Raw genomic sequence first — 12,611 nt, forward strand, 5'->3', positions numbered from 1 at the left:
AAAACTGGGTTAGGATGCAGCTAGAGATATGACCTTTTGATATGTTGTGTATTTTGACGAGCTGAATCCAATGGTGCAATAAAAACCAAAGGGAATAACTCGTCTTACTCCCTTATTCACTGGAGGCACAGATTTTACGAGTTATTATGACAAGCAATTAAAAATGAAGTTACAGGTTATATGATGTGAGAGTCATTCGCTGCATACAATATTATCAACGAGGCTTCATCAATTTCAACCTTTTGTGTATTCAATGTTAATGAATAAAATCAAACACTAAAAAAACTGATCTATTCCAAATGAATACGATATCCGGAATAAGATAATCCTAGCAAAACATGTTTAATGTTGCTATTTTCATGCATAATGCTGTCAAAACAGGAACATAAGACTTGTACCTACTATCCAAAAGTTTACAGATCTTATGTAGAGCCAACAACAACTCTAGAATCCCTAACAAATTCTACATTTCTGTCGAAAATGTGGCTTGGCCGTTTTGATACTTTCTCATGGGCGTGATTTGGAAATTTATTCACAGTTCATTACTTTTCTACACTAATATTATAAAGAGGAAAACTGTTTGATTGTAATGAATAGGCTCATAAACTACTGGACCGATTTTAAAAATTCTTTCACCATTCGAAAGCTACATTATCCACGAGTAATATATATAATATTATTACGCTAAGACCAACAGGAGCGGAGCCACGCGGGTGAAACCGCGCGGCACAGCTAGTCTGTAATATAGAGACAGATTAAATAAATTCCACCAACTCCTTGTTCTCATACAAAATAACAGACTCTATCGAAATGTCAATTCAGGCGAAACTTCTAAAATAAAATAAGTTAAAAGCTAAAACCTGACTAACCTAAATGTGCCTTTCGTAAGCACTTCGCTTAATTGAATACTTTACGCGATGTTAAACTTAGATGAGTTTCGTCGGAATTTTAGTCACTTTTAAACATATTTAAAAACGCCTTTTTAAAATATATGATGGATTTCCGTAATTTGAATTTTAATATGAGATATTAAGCGTGCTTTGAACATGTGAGTTTTTCATTTATTACGTAGGTGATGTAAATAACTACACCCAAATTACAAATCTAGGTTTGTATGTATGTGAAATATTATTTTTTAGATGCTTCTCGTAGTTTCTTTTAAAACAGTTAGAATTTAGCACGAATAATATAAACTAGCTTTAATTTGTTAACCGACTTCAAAAAAAAGGAGGAGGTTACAATTCGGCCGGTATGTTTTTTTTTATTTTTTTTAATTTTTATGTATGTACACCGATTACTCCGAGGTTTCTGAACCGATTTACGTGATTCTTTTTTTGTTCGATGCGGGATGGTGTCGAATTGGTCCCATAAAAATTTTATTCGGATAGGCTCAGTAGTTTTTATTTTATGAGCATTTTTGTCTGTATTTGTAAAAGTTGCAAGTCGGTTGTTTTTAACGCAGTTATTGACTTGTTTTAAATCTTATCCTCCTTTTTATCTATCATTAACAATAAAACTCATCACCAAAAGCTCACCTTATCATGCAGTGGTTCATCATCAGACGAATGGTAGGACGCAGCCAACTCGTGGTACTTGCTTACCACGTCTATCGACTGCCAATTGCTGAAAAAATTAAATTGTTATTATTGTAAATTCGACTTTAATACATGCCAAAAAGGTTGAATTTATTTAATAACTAGCTTTCGCCCGCGTTTTCAAAGAAAAACCCGCATAGTTCCCGTTCCCGTGGGTTTTCCGGGATGAAACATATCCTACGTGTTAATCCAAGTTACCCTCTATATGTGTGCTAAATTTCATTGTAATCGGTTCAGTAGTATTTGCGTGAAAGAGTACACACACACACACACACATCCTCACAAACTTTCGCATTTATAATATACTAGCTTTCCACCCGCGGCTTCGCCCGCGCAGGCAAAGAAAAACCCGCATAGTTCCCGTTCCCGTGGGATTTCCGGGATAAAACCTATCCTATGTCCCGGGATAAAAAGTAGCCTATGCCCTTTCTCGGGTATCAAAATATCTCTATACCAAATTTCATGCAAATTGGTTCAGTAGTTAAGGCGTGATTGAGTAACAGACAGACAGACAGAGTTACTTTGGCATTTATAATATTAGTATGGAAGTAGGACTTGATGTAATGTGAATAAGTTTGATTTTGCTTTGACCAGCGCATCGGCCAAGTTCGAGCATGCAGCAGAGACATGTCATCGAACTTAATATTTATTTATTTTAAACACTTTATCGTGCTGCCTGCAGCCTGTGGTGCTGCCAATATAACAATAGTAGGTACAATAAAAACTTTTTGTTTCTTTGACATGTCGTATTCCTCACAATTTTTCCTTTACCGATTCCATTTCTTGCACGTTCGTCTGGTCCCGGAAATCGTACCTATCGAATGGAGCTACAGCCCCCCTAGTCAAGTGGCTTTCTGTTAGCGTAGCGTTCAATAGAATAGACTACGAATGTATGAGATTGACGTAAGCTGTAGACAAACGTATCTACAGCTTTCGCTACGCTAACAGAAAACCGCTTGGCTAGGGGGGCAGCTGTGCCTTTATTTAACGCGCTAATCTCGGGAACTACTGGTCCGATTTGAAAAAATTTTTCGGTGTTAGAATGCGGTCTTTCCGTATTTCTACTTCAGCTGTTCCCACATGGTTGGTCTACCTGGTGTCGAGGGTCTACCTGATGATGGAGAGCAGCAGGTCGGTGACGAGCCGCGCCTGCCGCACGATCGGCGTGTGTGGCTCGTTGAACTGCTCCGCGTTGCTGGCTAGCTACCTGGTATCGAGGGTCTACCTGATGATGGAGAGCAGCAGGTCGGTGACGAGCCGCGCCTGCCGCACGATCGGCGTGTGCGGCTCGTTGAACTGCTCCGCGTTGCTGGCTAGCTACCTGGTGTCGAGGGTCTACCTGATGATGGAGAGCAGCAGGTCGGTGACGAGCCGCGCCTGCCGCACGATCGGCGTGTGTGGCTCGTTGAACTGCTCCGCGTTGCTGGCTAGCTACCTGGTGTCGAGGGTACCTGATGATGGAGAGCAGCAGGTTGGTGACGAGCCGCGCCTGCCGCACGATCGGCGTGTGCGGCTCGTTGAACTGCTCCGCGTTGCTTGCTAAGTATCGCGCGTCGAATTGCGCTGCTGCTGGACGACGGTAGAACTGGAAAAGTATTAGAGAGAATAGATAAATGATAGATTTATCTATATTTTTTTAAAAACTCGTTTAATATCCTATCTTTCCACTCGCAAAACTCACCAGATTCTCGAACCGCGCCCGTATGGTCGCCAGGTCGACCGGGTACGGTACGACCATAGCGTACGACGGGTACAGCTGCAAGTCCACCGGCGCTACGAACGGCTCCGCTACTGACAGCGACATCACCTGGAAAATGGGAATTTTAAATAGCTATTCATAATATTGTTAAATAAGAAATATTTTTTTATACTTATCAAAATAAATAGAAAACAAAATTAAGATTTTCAGTCAGTTCACCGTACTGTCAGAGTAGCTGTGTTTAAAAACAATTCTGTCAGTTCAACTGTGTCTATACACCATTTTGTCGGATCAGCGGTGTCCATATTCCAGTCTGTCGGTTCAGTTGTGCCCATACGCCAGTCTGTTGGTTCAGTTGTGTCCATACGCGAGTCTGTCAGCTCATTTGTGTCCATACGCAAGTCTGTCGGTACAGCTGTGTCTATAAGCCAGTCTATCGGTTCAGCTGTGTCCATACTCCCGTATGTCGGTTCAGCTGTATCCATACTGCAGTATGTCTGTTCAGCTGTGTCCATACGCAAGTCTGTCGGTACAGCTGTATCTATAAGCCAGTCTGTCGGTTCAGCTGTGCCTTTACTATGTCGGTTCAGCTGTGTACATACTCCCGTATGTCGGTACAGCCGTGCCCATACTATGTTGGTTCAGCTGTGTCCATACTCCCGTATATTGGTACAGCTGTGTCCATACTGCAGTATGTCGGTTCAACTGTGTCCATACGCCAGTCTGTCAGTATATACGCGAGTCTGTCAGATCAGCTGTGTCCATACGCAAGTCTGTCGGTTCAGCTGTGCCCATACTCCCGTATGTCGGTACAGCTGTGTCCATACTGCAATATGTTGGTTCAGCTGTGTCCATACTCCCGTATGTCGGTACAGCCGTGCCCATACTATGTCGGTTCAGCTGTGTCCATACTCCCGTATGTTGGACGTTGGTACAGCTGTGTCCATACTCCCGTATGTTGGTACAGCTGTGTCCATACTGCAGTATGTCGGTTCAGCTGTGTCCATACGCCAGTCTGTCGGTACAGCTGTATCTATAAGCCAGTCTGTCGGTTCAGTTGTACCCATACTATGTCGGTTCAGCTGTGTCCATACTCCCGTATGTCGGTACAGCGGTGTCCATACTGCAGTATGTCGGTTCAGCTGTGTCCATACGCAAGTCCATCGGTTCAGTTGTGTCCGTACGCAAGTCTGTCGGTTCAGCTGTGCCCATACTTTGTCGGTTCAGCTGTGTCCATACGCAATCAGTCGGTTCAGCTGTGTCTATACGCCAGTCTTTCTGTTTATACGCGAGTCTGTCGGTTTAGCTGTGTCTATACGCGAGCCTGTAGGTTCAGCTGTTGCTATACGTTGGTCTGTCGGACGCAAGTCGGTCGGTTCAGTTGTGTCCATATGCAAGTCTGTCGGTTCAGCTGTGTCTATTCCAGTATGTCGGTTCAGTTGTGTCCATACGCAAGTCTGTCGGTTCAGCTGTGTCCATACGCCAGTCTGTCGGTACAGTTGTGCCATACGCCAGTATGTCGGTACAGCTGTGTCCATACGCCAGTCTGTCGGTACAGCTGTATCTATAAGCCAGTCTGTCGGTTCAGTTGTACCCATACTATGTCAGTTCAGCTGTGTCCATACTCCCGTATGTCGGTACAGCCGTGCCCATACTATGTCGGTTCAGCTGTGTCCATACTCCCGTATGTTGGACGTTGGTACAGCTGTGTCCATACTCCCGTATGTTGGTACAGCTGTGTCCATACTGCAGTATGTCGGTTCAGCTGTGTCAGTCTGTCGGTACAGCTGTATCTATAAGCCAGTCTGTCGGTTCAGTTGTACCCATACTATGTCGGTTCAGCTGTGTCCATACTCCCGTTTGTCGGTACAGCCGTGCCCATACTATATCAGTACAGCTGTGTCCATACGCAAATCTGTCAGTTCTGCTGTGTCCATACGCAAGTCTGTCGGTTCAGCTGTGCCCATACTCCCGTATGTCGGTACAGCGGTGTCCATACTGCAGTATGTCGGTTCAGCTGTTGCTATACGTCGGTCTGTCGGACGCAAGTCTGTCGGTTCAGTTGTGTCCATATGCAAGTCTGTCGGTTCAGCTGTGTCTATTCCAGTATGTCGGTTCAGTTGTGTCCATACGCAAGTCTGTCGGTTCAGCTGTGTCCATACGCCAGTCTGTCGGTACAGTTGTGCCATACGCCAGTATGTCGGTACAGCTGTGTCCATACGCCAGTCTGTCGGTACAGCTGTATCTATACGCCAGTCTGTCGGTTCAGTTGTACCCATACTATGTCAGTTCAGCTGTGTCCATACTCCCGTATGTCGGTACAGCCGTGCCCATAATATGTCAGTTAAGCTGTGTCCATACGCAAATCTGTCAGTTCTGCTGTGTCCATACGCAAGTCTGTCGGTTTAGCTGTGCCCATACTCCCGTATGTCGTTACAGCTGTGTCCATACTGCAGTATGTCGGTTCAGCTGTGTCCATACGCAAGTCCATCGGTTCAGTTGTGTCCGTACGCAAGTCTGTCGGTACAGCTGTATCTTTAAGCCAGTCTGCCGGTTCAGCTGTGCCCATACGTTGTCGGTTCAGCTGAGTCCATACGCAAGTCTGTTGGTTCAGCTGTGTCCATACGCAAGTATGTCGGTTTAGCTGTGTCTATACGCCAGTCTTTCTGTCTATACGCGAGTCTGTCGGTTTAGCTGTGTCTATACGCGAGCCTGTAGGTTCAGCTGTTGCTATACGTCAGTCTGTCGGACGCAAGTCTGTCGGTTCAGTTGTGTCCATATGCAAGTCTGTCAGTTCAGCTGTGTCCATACGCCAGTCTGTCAGTTCAGCTGTGTCTATACGCGAGTCTGTCGGTTCAGCTGTGCCCATACTCCAGTATGTCGGTTCAGTTGTGTCCATATGCAAGTCTGTCGGTTCAGCTGTGTCCATACGCCAGTCTGTCAGTTCAGCTGTGTCTATACGCGAGTCTGTATGTTCAGCTGTGTCTATAAGCCAGTCTTTCTGTCTATACGCGAGTCTGTCGGTTTAGCTGTGTCTATACGCGAGCCTGTAGGTTCAGCTGTTGCTATACGTCAGTCTGTCGGACGCAAGTCTGTCGGTTCAGTTGTGTCCATATGCAAGCCTGTCGGTTCAGCTGTGTCTATACGCGAGTCTGTATGTTCAACTGTGTCTATAAGTCAGTCTGTCGGTTCAGCTGTGTCCATACGCCAGTCTGTCAGTTCAGCTGTGTTCAACTAAAGGCAGTAACTAAGACACAGTCGGTTTGACAGTTGGTCAAACCGACTTAAGTCAATCTCATTTATTTTAGCTTTTTGGCACAATTAACCTTGTTTAAGCTGTGTCTACACATCAGTCAGTAAATTTAGTTGTGTCTATATACACCATCTGTCAGTCAGTCAGTCAGTACCTGCGAGATGTGCGCGGCGATCGCGCGGCACGCGTGCGGCGGCCACTCGTGGGCGCCCGCGCGGCACAGCACTGCTTCTAGCTCGTGCGGCAGCACGGCAACCGACAGCTGGCAACCTCTACACGAAATAATCAAATTTAATACAATAAAAATAACTGCGTTAAAAACAACCGACTTCAAAAACGGAAAAGTAATAAATTAAAAAGATTTGATATTAATAATTACTACATATTATTTAGATGTGCTATTTATTAAATAGGTTTGAAGTCAGTGCCAAAAACTAACCACTTAGTATTAACACAGTTGACAGATATATACTACGTACATACAGTTGGGAAACTAAGCCCCTGCGATGAAATTATGACATATAGCTATAGGGCTGTTACCTTTTTGATATTTAACCGACTTCAAAAATAAAGGAGGAGGTTATCAATTTGGCCTGTATATTTCTGTTTGCTTTTTTTCACAGTTGATTTGGTGGTAATTTTGAGATTAAAACCCGTTAAAATACAAAAATGGTGTAGCCTAAATATGAATTTACAAGAAGAAACAATCCGAATTAACAGCTTGTAAAAGTAAATACGTTTTTATCAGTGCTATATTTCGAAATCTTGTTTTGTTATGGACGCCGAAGGCTATTTAATGTACCTAAATTATTTATAATGCTTGATATTTGTATTATACATATATTCAATAATTATTTTAAACCAGAATTTACAATACTTGTATGTAGATACTAGTTACTTAAATTATTTTTAAAACGATAAATTAAATTATATAAATTAAAAAACACAAAACATGCAAAAATAAATTAAAATTATTATTATACATAGCATAGAACCTCTACCTTTTTGTTTTAGGAAGAAAAAGAAAATAGTTTGACAGGCTTAGTGCTTGACAAAGTGGAGACGCCACGTATCGATAAAAATACAATAATTATAATAATCTATCTTTTATGTATTTATGTTTCAACATTTTGTTGAAATATATTATTTCAGTTTAATTTGAACACGTGCTTGTAGATAAGTTGATTTCGGCGATCATTTTAAAAATGCCACGTACTAATTGCGCAGTATTCGGCTGCTTGAATTCAAGTTCATCAAATCCAGAGTTGTCATTTTTTAAACTTCCAGTTAACAATGAAAGGTAAGAATGGAAAAGTATTATGCATAAAATATAATATAATTATGTAAGTATATCTTATCTTAATATACTTACATATATTATTAAATCTCGTGTCACAATGTTTGTCCTCAATGGACTCCTAAACCACTAAACCGAATATAATAAAATTCGCACACCATGTGCAGTTCAATCCAACTTGCGAGATAGGATAGGTTTTATCCCGGAAATCTCACGGGAACGAGAACTATGCGGGTTTTTCTTTGACTACGCAGACGTACCCGCTAGCGGAAACATAGCAACAATATAGTAGGTATAAATAAAATAAATAAATATATTAACATTTTCAGGAAGTCAGTTTTATTTCCATTTCCTTGAGATTCCGTTTCTTTTAAAATCGGTTCACATGTCTAATTAAAAAAAAGATACAGTCGAACATAGATTAACCACCACCTTTTTGTTTTTAGAAGTCGGTTAAAAATATAAAATCGCTTGTCAGGCAAGTGCTTGACAAAGTAATGACGTCACGAGTCTCAATAAAAAAGTATAATTTAACCTTACTTATATCAAATCATAATAAGTGGATGCCACTAACATCATCATAAAAATAATATTTAATCAAGAAATTCCCTAATATTTACGTAATTATGCACATAAATAATTTAAACAAGATTTTTTAAGGTTTCCATTTTAGATTGCGTAAAAAATAGATGCGATCTTTAAACAGACTGGACTCCTAATAGTGACTATTTGTAGCTATCATTTTGGTAGAAAATATTATGTCAACTTAATTTAAAACTCATGCTGCCATATCTATAGAAATTAAAAAATAGTCTCTTTTTAACTTGTAGTCAGATACGGTATTTACAAATATATTTATTGAAAGGGCTACAAACTGAAACAATCGATATTTATTTAATGTGAATTGACATCACTTTAAACTTTTTTCCATACTTACTATATTCAAAATCTGTGGATGTGTCACCCGCTACTATCGATCCCCCTCAATACCCTCGAAAACACGCTTGATGGGGGGGGGAGCCATTTCGAAAATTTTGTATGAAGTTTCCTTACTGGTGGTATTAAGCCCGTGCACCGACATCTAACCTATTTAATAAATAGCACATCTAAATAATATGTAGTAATTAATAATATCAAATCTTTTTAATTTATTACTTTTCCGTTTTTGAAGTCGGTTGTTTTTAACGCAGTTATTTTGTTCTCGCAATCGAGTACGAATTGAAAGAAGTCATAGGATAAAGTAAATTAGTTTTTAAAACAACTTCGCTGTGATATTACATTATATAAATACATACAGAAGTATTTCAATGTCATTACAGTAAAATGTTGTTTGATTGTCTTATTCAAATTCAAATCAATTAAATCAAATTTGAATTTAGAAAATGTTATTGTTTCTCTTCCTAACCTTGCTTATTTCTATTTCGTTTCCCATATTTACAAAAATGTTACCAAAATGCATTATTCAAGCAATTTACATTTATATAAGCCATTGTTTTGAAACTCGGTGAAGGAAGTAAATTATGAAGCCTTACTGTTGCATAGCAATGTTAAACTGGTTGTCGTCACGCCACGGCAAGGCACCTGAGAAAATTGCCTTCTCGTAAATATTTGTCCATAAATTATTATGTGCGCGGAAGTGTTTTGAAAAAGCGGTTTATGTTAGTGTTGAATTCTAAATTATAGTAAACTAGGTTTCCGCCCGCGGCATCGCCCGCGCAGTCAAAGAAAAAACCGCATAGTTCCCGATCCCGTGGGATTTCCGAGATTGCGTCATTTTCCGGGGATACAAAGTAGCCTATGTCCTTTATCGGGTATCAAAATATCTCTATACCAAATTTCATGCAAATTGGTTCAGTTGTTAAGGCGTGATTGAGTAACAGACAGACAGACAGAGTTACTTTCGCATTTATAATATTAGTATGGATGTATGATGGAAATGGCTTTCTGTATCGAGTTTTTATTTCATATGCAGTTAGTTTCATAGGCATTATGCAGTTTTTAAAAGCTTTGACTTAATTATGTAAAGCATAGACAAAGAAATTAGTAAGAATTGATAATATCCATTATTATGAAACGCATAATGTTATGTGAATACTTTCACGTTCTAAACAATGTGATCCATGATGCCATTTTGTGGTCAATAATTGCAAAATCGGTTGCAAAGTCAGCTGATACGCATACAAAATAATACTGACCTAGCATTAGCAATCAACATCATTGTATTGTTCAATTTAGCTCATGTTTGCATCAGGTATGTCACTGAAAATATCCACCATTGTCATTTGACAAAGCACAATTAGGGTACCACCAATAATGTGCGAGTATTTGCAGCGAGGAATGTGTTTGTAAATCTTAATATATATAAATCTCGTGTCACAATGTTTGTCCTCAATGGACTCCTAAACCACTTAACCGATTATAATAAAATTCGCACACCATGTGCAGTCGAAATTCGCACACCATGTCGATCCAACTTGAGAGATAGGATAGTTTAAATCTCAAATCGTTTTAGAGAAAGCGGGCGAAGCCGCGGGCGGTAAGCTAGTAATAATAGTAGGTATCGCTTCAACCGCTAAACGCATCAAACTTTGAACTAAATGAAGCGATACTATTGGTTCTTTACACATCCTCGAACATCTTTGGTGGAAATGCAGCATTAGTTCATACTCATACTACAAAATATTATTTATTTATTTATAAAACTTTACTATGTTATTAATTAAACAAATTACTTAAAACTAAAACTTATAGCTAAACTAGCATAGAGGGCGGCCTTATCACTAAAGAGTGATCTCTTCCAGTTACGCAATCAATATCATTGTATTGTTCAATTCAGCACATGTTTTGCCAATGTCATTTGACATTTGACAAAGTAACCACAAGCAAATAGGCAAACAGACAAATTCATATGAAAGCTGTTTCAGTTACACACGTGGTATTTCAATTTGCTCAGCTTAGTTCGGATTCATTTGGGCATGAGCGTTTGATTAAATACACGATTGCGTTGGTAGATTGTACAAATGGTGGGATATGTTTAGCATGTATGTAAATTGTAAATAGAGAAGTAATAGATATCATAGAAATAATGCTTTTCGTCAATCCATACTAATATTATAAATGCGAAAGTAACTCTGTCTGTCTGTTATTCAATCACGCCTTAACTATTGAACCAATTTGCATGAAATTTGGTATAGAGATATTTTGATACCTGAGAAAGGACATAGGCTACTTTTTACCTCGGGACATAGGGTAGGTTTTGTACCGGAAATCTCACGGGAACGGGAACTATGCGGATTTTTCTTTGACTGCGCGAGCGAAGCTGCGGGTAGAAAGCTAGTATTACATATATATTAATTACTAAAAATTAACGACGTTCCAACAGTTAAGATTAATTACGTATTTTAGGTTTGACGTGTTTTAGTTTTAGGTTAACTTGTAGTTTTTTTTGTATAATATTATGTGTTTGAAAAAATACGTAGTCGGTAAATAACTAAGTGTTTAATTATGACGTGAAAATACCTATAAATATAATAATGTTATTTTTGTAGAGTAACTAAGCAAAAAGCCTCTTAAAAATGTGTAAATTTCCTTTTTATATAAGTTACAAGAGTAATTATTTTTCCTGAAGATAATTTTCAATCAAAACTCTCATTGAAGATCCCAATTTAAAATAAATTGCTTGTCTAATAAGTAAAGTCTAATAACGGCGTGACTCGAACGAAAATTTTATGATTGAGTCTGCTCAAGATGGCTTTATTAAAAAAAATGTGACATTTTTTCAATACTTATCCTTGAACATGTATAAAAATATTAAATCAGGTTATTTGGAAAAATATATTAATCTTCGTAATTCCTATGTAAAGTTAGTTGGTAAAAATAATAACGTCGTTTAAAAATATTATTTAAGAATTCGACAAATAGAATAAAATATGCTATAAAGTATGTGAAACAGGAACAGGTCGAACTTTTAAAATTTTGTATATTTCTTTAAAAGCGTCTCACTATTTTTTGTTGATTTCGTACTATAAAAAAGTACATTTTTAGTTTTTCTGTCCTAATGTAGAAGATTGTGATGAAATTCTAGTTTTTTACAAACCTTTGAATATATCACATTTTTTAATTTTTATTTGCTAAAGATAAATTCAATAACGTTGAACTATGAGTTGAGTTTGTTTAAAGAAGAGGTCTTTAAATCTTTATTGAATTGAAAATATAATTAAAAAAATATCCTTAATAGCTACTTAAATTAAAAGAATCTTCAGTTTATTTCTCTTATCGGTATTCTGTACACAGCAAGAATACTTCAAGCTCTTTATTTAAGAGCTTCTAGGAAGTATATTTCGATATGATGAACTTACAGTTTTCATATAGATAATTTAATATATTAAATTTATAACAATTTATTGTATAATGTACTTTCAAAATCAATTTCTAAAATGTTTGGTCATTGAAAAAAATATATTTAAAAATTTTGTCTTTTATTTCGTCAATTATACGGAATACTTTTGATGTTTATTTATGTTTTGTTTTAAAAATGTAAACAGTTATGTATATAGGAACGCGAAGACGTATAAAATACGTCTACGCTTATTATTATGTTACCAGCGGTTTCGTTTGTATGGTTAAAGGAAGATTCAATACCATGTAGCCTCCTAGCTATTTATTGAAAAAAATATACCATAAAATTGCTACGTTGTTACGAGGGAGAGAGGAACAAACACACTTTTTCACATATAATATTAGTCAGGCTTAAACGTGCCTGCGGAG

General features: G+C 38.4%; 1 long non-coding RNA gene across 1 annotated transcript; it reads right to left on the reverse strand.

Moving 5' to 3' along the window:
- Positions 1 to 3,088: 3,088 nt before the first annotated feature.
- Positions 3,089 to 6,790, reverse strand: LOC123696482. The gene is made up of 3 exons (XR_006752086.1): positions 6,702 to 6,790; positions 3,277 to 3,402; positions 3,089 to 3,180 (listed from the first exon to the last, which is right to left on the reverse strand). It is a non-coding gene; the product is annotated as an uncharacterized LOC123696482 (long non-coding RNA).
- Positions 6,791 to 12,611: the final 5,821 nt, after the last annotated feature.

The sequence above is a fragment of the Colias croceus genome, chromosome 12, assembly GCF_905220415.1.
Source record: "Colias croceus chromosome 12, ilColCroc2.1".
Lineage (NCBI taxonomy): Eukaryota > Metazoa > Arthropoda > Insecta > Lepidoptera > Pieridae > Colias > Colias croceus.